The following is a 12,461-nucleotide window of genomic DNA, read 5'->3' as shown; positions in this document are numbered from 1 at the left end:
GAAACTATTTTTGTAAGAATTGGACAGCTAGTGCCCAGTAAGTGTGGAGATGGCTCAGAAGCTTGACTTGAACGTGCAGAGGCAACCAAGTCAGCTTTTATTTTGTGTAATGCACCAATCTTCTAAGATTTCCGTGGGTGAATTTGGAGGGGAGTAATGGGTAAATGGCACTCAATTAATTTGACCAGGCTGTGAATTGTAGTTTTCAGCCTTTGAGGTAAAGGTTAGGCCCTTGACCCTTGGGTAGGTCGCTTCCCTGCTGCTGCAGCTCTGCCTGCACTGCCCTCTGCTACGTTGCTCTTGCGTTTCTTTTTTTTGGCGCTTCCTTTTCCTGCTGCTGCCACCCATGCGGCCCGCCCCCCCTGCTCCCATTCGCTGCTCTTCCCTCCTGCCTCCCAGCTGACCCCTCCTACCTTTTTATGGCAGCTGCTGCACGGCAGACACAGCAACCCTTGACCCTTGGGTAGGTCGCTTCCCCACCGCTGCAGCTCCGCCTGCACTGCCCTCTGCTACTTTGCTCTTGCGATTCCTTTTTTTTGGCGCTTCCTTTTCCCGCTGCTGCCACCCGTGCGGCCCGCCCCTGCTCCCATTCGCTGCCGTTCCCTCCCACCTCCCAGCTGACCCCTCCCTTTTATGGCGGCCGCTGCACGGCAGAGACAGTGACCCTTGGGTAGGTCGCTTCCCCACCGCTGTAGCTCCGCCTGCACTGCCCTCTGCTACGTTGCTCTTGCGTTTCCTTTTTTTGGCACTTCCTTTTCCTGCTGCTGCCACCCATGCAGCCCGCCCCCCCCCCGCTCCCCTTCCCTCCCGCCTCCCAGCTGACCCCTCCTACCTTTTTATGGCGGCTGCGTGCAGCAGGTGCGCTGCTGGCGTGCCGAAGGCAAGCCCGTCTGCGCCCAGCGCCAGAACCCCTGGCCCCCAACGCACACAAAGCACCTGACTGAGATACGACTCCGCCTCCCTCAACGCCCTCAACACCGGACAAACAGCCACCTGCTACCAAGCCACCCCAAAGCGAACCCATGGACCCTTCACCTGTCAAGCCTGCAAATACACATGCCTCCGAACCTGCAGACCACCCACCGGCCCTCGCCACAACAACAACCACCTCAAGTGCATCCTCCTTAACACACGCTCCGTCCACAAGCAAGCCATCAAACTATGGGACCTCTTAGACACAACAGCACCAGACGTCGCCTTCACAGAAACCTGGATGAACGCTTCCTCTGCCCCAGACATCGCCAAAGCCATCCCCGACGGCTACAAGATCGCCCGGAAGGACCGCGTCAACCAAACCGGAGGAGGAATCTCAATCATCAACAGGAACACCATCACGACCACCACCGAAGACATACCCCTCGCCGCCGAACACGTACACTTCCAGATTCACACCGACCCCAAAACCACCCTCAGAGGAACACTCCTCTACAGACCCCCGGGCCCACGTGCACAATTCAGCGAAACCATCGCAGACTTAATCAGCCCGCACGCCCTAGCCTCACCAGAATACATCCTCCTCGGGGACCTGAACTTCCACCTGGAGAAAAACGACTACAACACCACCACCCTGCTCGACAACCTCGCCAACCTCTGACTCAAGCAACTGGTGAGCACCCCCACCCACATCGCTGGCCACACACTCGACCCCCATCTTCTCTGCCAGCAACTACGTCTCCTTAAGCCACTCCTCTGGACTACACTGGACCGACCACAGATACGTCCACTTCACCTTCAAACGGGAGACTCGCCACCATCGCACACAACAAATCCCCCGCAGATGCTGGAGAAAAATATCCACAGACCAGCTCCTCAACACTGAACCAAAACCCACCAGCCAACATCACTGACATCAACAACGCAGCCTACAGCCTCACACAGTGGATCTCCAATTGTGCCAACAACCTCGCACCACTTAAAAAAAAAAAAAAAAAAAAAAACCCAGGCGGGACCAGCATCAGGAAAACCCCATGGTTCACGGATGCCCTCAAAGAATCTAAGAAATCCTGCCGAACCCTCAAACCTGGCGCAACGAACGAACCACAGAAAACATGACAGCCCTCAAGTTCGCCACCCGTGAACACCAGCTGATCCGCTCCACCAAAAGGACATCATTCAAAGAGCGACTAGACAACACCCACAACAGCAAGGAACTCTAACCGCAGTGCCAGCTCAAACTACATCACACCTTCACAAGAACTCTGCAACTCCCTCGCCACGTTCTTCCATCGAAAGATCCCCAATCTACACAACCGCTTCGGACCCCAGACCCCACCCCCTACCACCGAACCAGCAGCCCCCACCACTACCCTCATCTCCTGTACCCCTATCAGCTCAGAAGAGACCAGAAGCATCATGAACACCATCCACTCCGGCTCCCCCGCGGACCCTTGTCCCAATCACATCTTCAACAAAGCCGACAGTCATCGCACCCCATCTCTGGAACATCAACAGCTCGCTCACATCAGCCACCTTCCCCGAGAGCTGGAAACACGCAGAAATCAACGCCCTCCTGAAAAAACCCACAGCAGACCCAAATGACCTGAAGAACTTCCGCCCCATCTCTCTCCTTCCCTTCCTGGCCAAGGTCATCGAGAAGACCGTCAGTAAGCAGCTGACCGCTTTCCTCGAGGCCAACAACTCGCTCGACCCATCCCAATCTGGATTTCGAGCCCAGCACAGAAACCGCCCTCATCGCAGTCACAGACTACATCCGGACCCTGATGGACAACGGAGAAACAGCCGCCCTCATCCTCCTGGACCTCTCGGCACCCTTCGATACCGTGTGCCATCGCACCCTAATAACCCGCCTCCGCACCACTGGAATCCTAGGACAGGCCCTGGACTGGATCAGCTCGTTCCTCTCTGACCGAACCCCGAGAGTCCACCTCCCTCCTGCTCAGAACCCACCGAGATCATCTGCGGCGTACCCCAAGGATCCTCGCTCAGCCCAACCCTCTTCAATATCTACATGAGCCCCCTCGCCGCCATCGCACACAAACACAACATCATCTCCTACGCTGACAACACCCAGCTGATACTCTCCCTCACCAAAGACCCAGCCACCGCCAAAACCAACCTACAGGAAGGAATGAAAGACGTCGCGGAATGGATGAAGCTCAGCCGCCTAAAACTGAACTCAGACAAGACGGAGGTCCTCATCCTCGGACAATCCCATCCGCCTGGGACGACTCTTGGTGGCCCACGGCGCTGGGCACCGCACCAACCCCCTCTGCTCACACATGCAACCTCGGATTCATCCTGGACCCCCTCCTCACAATGACCAAGCAAGTCAACGCCATCTCGTCATCATGCTTCCACACCCTATGCATGCTCCGGAAAATCTTCCGATGGATCCCTGCTAAAACCAGAAAGACAGTTACCCATGCCCTCGTCACAAGCCGACTGGACTACGGGAACACCCTATATGCAGGAACCACCGCCAAGCTTCAGAAACGTCTGAACGCCTCCGCACGCCTCATCCTCGACATTCCTCGCCGCAGCCACATATCCACCCACCTGAAACACCTGCACTGGCGCCCCATCAAGAGGATCACCTTCAGGCTCCTCACCCACGCACACAAAGCACTCCATGACATACCTCAACAGCCGCCTCTTGTTCTTCACGCCCACCCGTCAGCTCAGCCAGCCTCGCCCTAGTCACCATCCCACGGATCCGCAGAACCACTGCCGGAGGAAGATCATTCACCTACCTGGCAGCCAAAGCATAGAACTCCCTCCCGCACACCTAAGAACTACCCTGGACCATCTCGCCTTCAGGAAACGCCTCAAGACATGGCTATTCAAGCAGCAGTAACACCCCCCTCACCCCCCTCCCGCACCTTGAGACCCTCTCGGGTGAGTAGCGTGCTCTATAAATGGACGGATTGATTGATTGGCTTGTGGTAGGTTTCTGAAGAGCACTGCTAACCTCAATGCATATTTTAGGATGAACAATTGTGGCCAGCATACTGAACTCTGTGCAAAGTGTATAACGTGGTGATAGTGGTAACTGTCGCCAGAACTTCAGGATCTAGGGCCTCCAATAGTTCCCTGCAATGGCGAGCGCCACCTCTAGGCTGGGAGTCTTGAGCTTGTTGTCAAGGCTAGCAAATGGGGTTTGCTCTTTTAGAGTTGTGGGTTTAGACACTGATACAAATCATACTTGTGTGTTTATTTTATCAATATGATAAAATGTGGACTTTGGTACCACAAAAGCACATGCATACTGTGTTGCAGGAAATGCTTATACACAACGTGCAGCGGGAACATCAGTGCCTGATGTGTAGAATGGCATACATATACGTGATGTGGTTATTTTAATTCAATTTTGCCTTCAGAGTTCACTTAACATTTGTGGTGGGTGCTGAGACTCCGCTGGGGCCTGTATGCTAATTGAGCAGTAGCAAAAAAGTATTCATAGTGAATGGGCTAACATGGTAAAGCTGGCAGTGTAATGCAGTGCTGAATAATTTATGGTAAGGCCTGGTCACTGCAGTAATGACTACCTGGCGAAAGCCGTGGGCACTCTGAATTTGACAGTGGTTTACACAAGCTTCATTGCACACTGATGGTGAAATATTCTGGACATTTCAAAAGTGGGGACAGATGAGAGATTTGCTCATATTTATGATCTTTGGATATAGCTGTGCAGTGGCTGCAGTATGATCATGAGTGAACTTCTTTCTTGATCAGCTGTCTTGTAAAGCGTTGAGCTCTTGCTTTTCAAGCAAAGATTGGTTATCCACACATACTACATCCTTCCTGAGGTTCCTACTATAGAATACATGTATGTCCCCCTCTTGTCCCAGTTATAGGGAGCACCAAAATTCCTACCTTATTCATTTGGGCATGTGCACAAAGCTTCCACTTGATGGCAAGTAAACTTGAATGCCTGGGTCTGTGCACCATAGCATATTTCTACACAGCTTTTGCTAGAAAAGGGAGGGCAAGGCAGCACATCTCTTGTTCATGCTGTAGCAGTGGCCATACCTTTGGCCTGTCTAAGGCTTTTCTTCTTGCAGGTGGGCTTTGTCCAGAGGGTTGTGTGGAGTCCCATGTTTCAAAGGTTGTGTTGATCTTAACCAGACCATAATGGTGTGGCAAGGGAGAAAAATATGTGGTGCAGGGACGTTTTAAGTTGTGAGGCCCTAGTCCTGAGATGTATATGTATATCTGTCTGTCGTATTGTGACTAATGCTACCACCATCATGAGTGTTCAGGGCCTAGACAAATGAGGTCAGTGGTCCACCTGTTCATTAGGTGGATCCTTCTGTAGCTTTGGAGCTGCTTGTATGAAATATCCGAAATCTAGGGACTTGCAACTGCAGTCTACTGTTCAAGAAAAAATTGCATGTGTCAAATTTAGGAATGAGGGGCAAGGTGGCAGAATTCACTGAATCAAAACATACAACCAAACAATGGAAGTTACACTGAATATAGTTGATGAAGACGTGCTTAATGTGTAATGTTTGGTTTATGTAAATGGAGCCAGCTGGTAGCCATCAGCTCTATATTATTCAGACTTCATAGGAATGAGATGGATGCAACCGTATTGTTTATCTGAAAAGGGATCGAACTGCAAATTTAGTTGAGCATTGGCCTTTTAGTAACCAGCAAAATCTAGGTTTTTACCAGTAATGGGTGGTTTGAGGTGGGGGGGTAGATGTGAAAGAGCAAATCTGTTTCAGTATGGCAGGCTTTCTAGCCATACTCTTGTAGTGGCTGCAGAAGCTCCATACCTATTTTTCTATAGCTTATCTACTAGTCTGGCTGCCACCACCAATAGCTACAAGGCCTCACAGGAGATAATCCTGTCTTTTGGCAGCAGTACAACTTCTAACATCGTTTACTTGAAGCTGAACGTTGTACTACGAGATTTGCTGGGGGGCAAACTTGCTGGAAAGATGCACATGCATGCTATTTTTTTATGCTACACCACAGCATCTCGAAACACCAACAAATCCCTAGAAAAAAGTGAGGGGCGAATAAATGAGACTGTTTGAAGAGAATAGAAAGCGTTAATGAGAATAAGTTTTCCGGATGACCAGCTACTGTCACAGGTGTACTGTTTCAAGCCATTGCAAAACTAGATCACTTACATTTGAAATGATACATTTCAGGAAGTACTGAGGCTTGAAATGTATGCAGGTTGAGGTATTTATTCAGTAAGTACCATGTGTATTAGATGCTACTCACGAATGGTAGGCCTACAATTATGGCATGCACAACAATAGCTTAGGCTATGGAATGGTTTATTGCTGCTTCAGACTTTAGAGTTTATATTTTACAGAAACATTTGATATATTATAGGAAGAAATTTTTAATTTTGTAAGCCAGTTTTCTATGCAGTCTCTCCATAGAGGTAATTGCTCTGTATTCACCCAGCTCAGTACATACCTCAGTAAGAAAAGTTGGACTTCGAAACCTATTTGGTCTTGGCCCTTTTCCAAGGCAAACCAGGACAAAGCATTCTGCACATACTGAAACAAGGGCAGAATCTTGCTGTCAACGGTCAAAAAAATCATGCACACCTTATGATAAGGAATACTTTCTGTATTTGATTTAATGACCACTGTTGAGCATTTGGCTCATACAAAAGTTAATTGCAGTCACCAAGTTACCAGGGTTCCTAGTTCCCTGTAGGCAGCGCAAAGTACTGGTTTGCTGCTGTAACAATTTGTTAAACATGTTCTCTAGTTTGAAGCCCCAATCTGCAAACACCCCGCCCCTCTTTCAGCTTCATGATATCAAGAATTATTTTTGTATTATATGCGACGCTTATTTAAAAAAATATATATATCTATGCAATTGATATTTATACTGACCCTGGAGGCAAAATACCAGTGGACGATGAATGATTTGGATTTCTCCATGTAAGCTTTCTGATGTCTTTCCAGAATGAGTACTTGGATAATCATAAAAGTTGTCAGTTTTTTCCAACACTGTTACTGGTTAGGAAGGCTTTGAGTTAAGATCCCGTTTTTTTCTACTTGAACACCAAATATTTACTCTAGGTAAGACTGATCTAATGTTCTGCGAAGAGTAATTGTGAAAGGCTTTTGGAAGTTCTAGAAAGAAGGTTTGCATTATGTTTAAACCGGGGTTGTACAGCCCACAACTCATCACCTCATCTGATGAGACTTGGGCAAAAATGTTTCAAGGCATAATGAGTCACGGGTTTGTAACCAGGGGTGTTTTTTTAAAATATCTTTTAGCTTGGCACTAGCAGGAACTAATTTTTATAACTACAGAAACTGCAGCCTACTTGGCTTTGAAGATGAAATTATCTTTAATAATTTTTAAGTCTGAATCTTTATGCAGCCTTTTCCCTGGGGTAACGGACTGTACAGATTCACGATGAGGTCAGTAATATTCAGTGGCAAACTTTTACATTCACATTATGGCTCGACCAGCATACTTAATAGGCCGGTTCATGCACGGATGGCCTTGGGTTGAATTTTCTCAAAGTACATTTAAGGTACCTAGACGCCACATATTGACCTTTTCTTTACAAGAACAGATTTCATCGCTTTTGTGCACATTCTAAACACCTGTTACAGCCCCATGCCTTTCTTAAATTGGTCCTGTGATATTCTACTCAAGCAGGTATTTGTGTTCATGTATTGCAAATAATACAGAATAATTATCAAACTCCCTCCCTGTCAATTACACAATAGTAATTTCCTAGGATTCGCTTTTGATACAGTTTATGTGAATAGGTTTAATTGTGGTTCCAACCAAAAATGTGCTACAGTACTACCCCATTGCAACCTTTACAATCTGCTGGGCCAAATAGTAGCTTCCCCTCAATCAGGTCAAAAAGTACATGGTGATTACCTGTAATCATGCCAGTTTTGGTTTCTGTAGAGATATAAATTCCTCAAAGTTGTCAGATGTTAATGAATATAGTACATGGCCCAATTTCCGTTTTTACGTTCCAGATCTACAGAGGTAACCAGGCGAGATCTTATGGTTGAGTCAAATTAGGAAACACTAAATGAAACTGTCATTTCAATCATTATTCTTCCACGTAGTTGACAGTTTCCTATGGTTTGCGATCATTTTGCAGTCTTAGTGTCAGTTTTGTATGTTACTCAAAGGATAGATTTGGCACCCTAATGCTGTGTCTGTGATTTTGAAACAAATATGGTGTTTCTAAAAGGTTTAAATTGAAGAGTGCACATATGTCTCCACTTCCCGTGGATTTAAAAAAAACTTATGGTATTGGCTTCCAAAGCAAGTAATTATAACATGTAACCAAGGTAAAATTAATAGATCTTGGGTAAACTGATTGTTTAATAATGCAGGCAACCCTTCTCTTGAGTTCTTGGCTGGTATTTGTCTAGAATGTGAATTCTCAATCTACGGTCATGATCTCGGAACTCTCAACTGTTATTATCCTCCTCTGTCCCTCCACAATTGGATATAACACCTACACTAACTTACCAAACTAACAATCAGACTAGCAATGTTGATCATCTCTGGGGAAACCTGCCATTGCATAGTTACTGAAATTATTAAAAGATGGTTGGGGGGAAAACCATTTACGAATTCCCAGTAAACTATCAAATCCTTTATCTGCATCAAGCTTGATTTGCACACTTACCTATCCTGAAAATTAGGCAGCTAGACTTAACTTCTTTAAAGGTTTCAATAAGACTTTCGAATCTATGTTCGGCCATGGTGGTCTGCTACGTATATTGATTAAAATGTTTAATACAATATAAACCATCATTACTTAACTTATGTTTAGCATCATGGTGGAAGTATTAGTAGAGATAGCCGTCATACCTCCTTTTGGAAGTAAATGCCTTGAATTCAGAACTGGGGTGCGTTTTCTAGAAATCAATTTATAATATTTTAAAGCAAGTTATCAGTCCAATAGTTATAGTAAGCCCTGATGCATTCTAAGTTAAAGATGTGTGTAACTGGGATTGCCCGAGTGTTGGTCGCCAAGGCAGGATAGGGGTTCACAACCAATCTCACAATCGGTAGCAGTAGAGACTGAATCCAGGGGAAATCCTGGTCAAAGCCAAACCCCAGTAATGCACCCACTCCAGTGGGTTCTCTAGTTTTTGAAACAAAGCTAAAAGTATCATTTGTTTAAAACCTCTGATTAATCTACTTATTGGCTACACCTAGAACTTGGAGTAATTCTGGATTCACTAGTGGGTAAACTTCCTGAAAGGGCATCACCGTTATTGTCGTTTTAGGGAACGTCGCTGCATCAATCAACAAAAACAACTGAACCTTCTAATACTAAATCTTACCAGATTGTGTAAAGTCTTAACCAAGACCAAATCACCTAACCTAGTTTATGGGCCTCCCTTATCCACCAGTTTTATGTTGGGAATCCAATTAAGATTGGAGTTGAAAAGATTCTTTTTATAATGTGCCAAGTCAATTTCAAGGCTATCTTGGTTCAATTTTAAATATGTACCTTTTAAGAGAAGAAATGTCAGTGCTTCCCAACCAGTGCACTGTTTCAAGATCCTTAACCTATAAAGATAGAACTTATAGATGTGTAACTGAATAACCGATTTCCTGGAGGGGTTCCGAGTGATCAAATTGACTTTAAAGAGATGCCATACCACCCACCTACACCACACACCAGTTCCTCCCCTAACTATCCAAATATTTAGAAAAAAATGCCTGGCCTACTGCCACCCACCTCCAACACAATCTGTCTTCCCTCTCCAACCCTGCTGAACCAGCACATTGCTCTCCCTGGAGCAAAGCTAGCTCTGCACTGACAGGCTCTCAGCATTGTCAAGACAGCTTAAGTTTGTGTGGATCAGAAGAAGCTGGCTACTGACGGGCAGTGCAGTGGATGGTGCAGATAGCATGCTGCTCACATTTCTCCTATCTCTAGAGTCTATGGAGTCCCAAGAATCTGGAAGTCTGAGACAAGCTATCATTCTTGACTCCTGTTACTGGAGATAGACAAGGTGGGCACCATGCAGAGAGAGTGCGCTTCCCCTTGTGAACTACCAATAGTGAGAAGCCACCTTTGCTTCCCACTGTTGCTATGTCAAAGCAGTGAATATCTGGTTATGGAATCCATGTATTCACATTAACTATCTAGGAGAGACTTATGTAACGCTGCCAATATTCATTCATCTTCTTAAATGAAGAAAACCCAATTGCAGTTGGAAAGTAACAACCTTTTTTTCCATTTGATGGAAAATTTACTTTTGGCTGACATGCTGCAAAAGCTTGCTTGACTGTCTTGCCCCTTGATTTTCATACAGTAAAGCAGTTAACATCCTTGCACGGATAACAGGGAGTCAATATAATGGATCCATTCCAGTAACTGGTAGTTCCAGCAAGTGCATTAGTTGTCCTGCAATTCATGGTCTTCTAGCTGCTGCAAGAATGGATACTCTTCTAGTGCGCCTTGCTTTCAAGAAATCGGGCATCTATTTTTACTGTCTCCTGTGGACAGCCAAAAACTGCTATTTCTCTCTAGCCTTTGATTCCGGGTTTTTTTTTTTTTTTTTTTTTTTTTTTTGGCATAGTTCATGTATGCCCTTTCCAGCGAGTCTTTAAGGAATAGAATGGATCAAGTTAGGTTCCTTAGTCAGTTGTTTTTCTATGAAGTGTGTTCTGCAGAGTTCACTACTGTGCCCTTTACTTAACGTACACATGCTACCGTTGCTTGACCTTCTGAAATATCTAAAAGGAAGTAGTTATCTTATTAACGCTGACTCTTTAGTTGTAGCCTTGGCATTGATTTAAAAAAAAAAACACTGGAGAGGCAGGTCAATCTCATCTAGACCTCGTTGGGTTGCAAGTAGCTTGCATTTATTTCAGCTCCGTGATGGTCAATTTCAGCAAAACTAAGTAACCTAGATTCAGATTGTAATGAATAACTATCATAGAAAAATCAAAAATATACCTGTTCTGTTCACCAAGGTGTGCCTTTAGTTGGATGTGCATACTAAGGTATCGAGCAGTTGAGGTTTCAAATCATGAATTGATTGAAATGGTTAATTGTGAGCTATAGCTAAAACCCAATGCTATCTACAGGATCTGATAAATCAAATTTTGTGATGCATGCATTTATAACTTTATTTTTTAACAAATTTGTTTATTGGGTTTTGAAAGCATAAACATGTAGAAAACAGCTGTTCACCAGATTGCAAAAGACTGTCAATGTAAGTAAATGCAGTGTCATAACTTCATTGTTACACATATTGGATACATTAAAGGAATATCTGCATAAATGCATTTCTCAACGTGTTAGTGATAAATTTCAGATGTTGTTGACCTGCCCTAACTTATCCACTTGGGTCTCTAGTGGCATGCAGAGGCCTCAAACTGGATCCTAGCAAATACAACAGATCAATACTTATACTTTCCCAGTAAATGCTAGAGTATCTGTTTGCTGCCACTGTTGGGCAAGATCTCCCTTGCCAATCAGATTTATTCTGAGTTGCATCCTGTCTGCATGTGTATCCATCATCCTCCACTGTTTAGCAGGGATGTTTTTGAACTGATGTCTAGTGGTTGGCCCAGTGTGGCACCCAGAGCCTTCCGATCTGAGTTCCAAAAGGAGCAGAGTACTCTACAACTCCATGTAGTGTGGATGGAGCCTCCTTACACCACTGCATAGCAGGTACGTTTTGGAGTTGAGCTGCAGTCATGCGCCATAGTAGTGTGGGGTGCGCGTGTGTTTTATATATGGTAGAAACCTGGCCATGCTCCAACAGAGGGGCACATAGCCAGTTTGGCTTACAGCAGGCGGTTACCTGCAAAGAATTGAGAACTTTGAGTCCAAATTCAGTCTGAAGTTCTGTGAAGGATTTCATCCCATTGGTGTGGATTAAATGGCCCATGCAGAAGATGCCCAGAGCGCCACCCACTGAAATCCAGTGAGCAATGATCTGATCTAGGTTAATCTTGTGCAATACCATAGTTTCTTTTGTGAGTCACCCCTCACAGTCACTTCAGTGAAATCTGCAAATACCTTAAGACCATCGCCTGTGGATGGAGGTGTTGGGTGAATTGCCTAAATTATAATACAGGGGCCCTCTGTCTCCTAGTAACCAGTACTCCAATCTGTAGACTGGGTCATCTGTTGGACTAGAAATTCAATCGTTTAAAATGGGGGGAAATAGGATGCCCAGCAGAATGAAGCTACAGCAGTCATTGCTAGGCAGCCATTATATGTTGAGGTACGTTTTGCGAATGCTACTCGGAGGGCCGCATCCAATAAAAATGTAAGATTTGTATTGAAGAGGCTATGGTCTACTCTCGGTAACAGAATGTGCAATCCTCCAATGCGATAGGTTTAGGACTTTGGAAAGGAAAAATATCTTGGTCAGTGCCACCAACCCCAGCAAAGAACAGGGCAGCACAGACAATTGGCTTTCAGATGGCAATGTGTAAGGGTGTTAGACAGTATCACAAGTGCTGAAAATGACCATTGTGATCTATATCCCTAGGTAGTGAAATCTGGT

The 12,461-nt window shown here is 45.4% G+C and overlaps 1 protein-coding gene across 2 annotated transcripts in view; it reads left to right on the top strand.

Annotated features, from left to right (window-relative positions):
- Positions 1-12,461, top strand: part of VLDLR (very low density lipoprotein receptor) — a 309,483-nt gene that overhangs the window by 233,107 nt on the left and 63,915 nt on the right. The window lies entirely within an intron of this gene.

The sequence above is a fragment of the Pleurodeles waltl genome, chromosome 1_1 (genome assembly GCF_031143425.1).
Source record: "Pleurodeles waltl isolate 20211129_DDA chromosome 1_1, aPleWal1.hap1.20221129, whole genome shotgun sequence".
Lineage (NCBI taxonomy): Eukaryota > Metazoa > Chordata > Amphibia > Caudata > Salamandridae > Pleurodeles > Pleurodeles waltl.
The sequence above is the reverse complement of the archived record's forward strand: the minus strand, read 5'-3'. Positions and strand labels throughout refer to the sequence as shown.